Source organism: Cherax quadricarinatus, chromosome 6 (genome assembly GCF_038502225.1).
Source record: "Cherax quadricarinatus isolate ZL_2023a chromosome 6, ASM3850222v1, whole genome shotgun sequence".
In the NCBI taxonomy this organism is placed as follows: Eukaryota; Metazoa; Arthropoda; class Malacostraca; order Decapoda; family Parastacidae; genus Cherax; species Cherax quadricarinatus.
The window spans coordinates 2807349-2808502 of NC_091297.1; the positions used below are offsets into that span (position 1 = coordinate 2807349).

General features: G+C 35.4%; 1 protein-coding gene across 1 annotated transcript in view; it reads right to left on the reverse strand.

Annotated features, from left to right (window-relative positions):
* Positions 1-785: 785 nt before the first annotated feature.
* The window catches only part of LOC128694036 (activating signal cointegrator 1 complex subunit 1), a 56097-nt gene continuing 55728 nt past the window's right edge, over positions 786-1154 (reverse strand). Inside the window, exon 8 of the mRNA XM_070079836.1 lies at positions 786-1154. This exon is cut by the window's right edge and continues 651 nt beyond it. The gene's annotated coding sequence lies outside the window, so the exon portion shown is untranslated.

The following is a 1154-nucleotide window of genomic DNA, read 5'->3' on the forward strand; positions in this document are numbered from 1 at the left end:
GCATCAAGGACCCTCCCTTGAGGGGCCATATTACCACCAGCCTGCCAAAATAAAAAATAAGTACTCAGCTAATGAGAGAAGATATTAAAGGCTAAGGTGTTGTCACTCAGCCATGATAGAAGGTACTCAGTCCCTTAGCTTTTAAGATGGTCAGTTCCTTAGCCTAAAGCAGAGGTAAGAGAACAGAGACTAACATACTGGTGTGAGTTGATATGCTTGAGATGGGTGGGGCCCACTAGTGGAAGCAGATCATGCAGTAGATCCGCCACTGCTTACAGGTACATCAATAAGGTAAAAACTTAAATGGAAATAAGGCTACTGCAAAACTCTATCTTCCAAGAAAAAAAAAATTGAAGTGTTTGCTTATGTTTATTTCCACCGCCTGGGCACACTCTGTCCAGATAATGAAATCAGCATACAGCTTATGTATGTGTCGACAACCATTTAAATGTGAGTTAGTATATATGCCGATACAATTATGTACTTTATATCTTGCAGGGAAGAAATACAAACCACAGGAGAAATCTTTAGGCTTGCCCAAAAACAATTGCTGCTAATAATGCCAGGCATAATTATTAATCTGCAATAAAAAACATTGAAAAGTACTGTATTTTTCAAAATGAAATCCATATACATATTTAAAAGGGAGGTAGTAACCCCTTCTGTATAAACTACTAAATGTACAAAGAAAAACTTCCATTTTTTCTTTTTCAGGTCAACTTGCCTCAGTGGGAGATGGCCAGAGTGTTAAATAAATAATTTAAAAGGTAAAGTACAAGTGCCAGTTTAGCAAAGAAAATATTTATTGTAAAATGTAACCATTACAATATTTTTTTTGTTTATTCCAAATTACACATAAGTTTATTACAGGTGCTCCTCACTTAACAACCTATTTGCTTAACGACTGCTTGGACTTATGACCAGCTCTCCAACCAGTATGCAAACCTAAGTACATGTAATGTATATTAGAGCTGATTTCCTCTGTTTATTACAGTATACAGTACACTACTGTATAAACATTTAAAAGTATACAAAAAATGTTATAAATGGTGGAAAGGTGACATTAAAACAATACCTAAAGAAAGTTGACATAAACCCACAACCTGTACAATATGCTCCTTGCTTAGTGACTAATTCACTTACTGACCTACTCT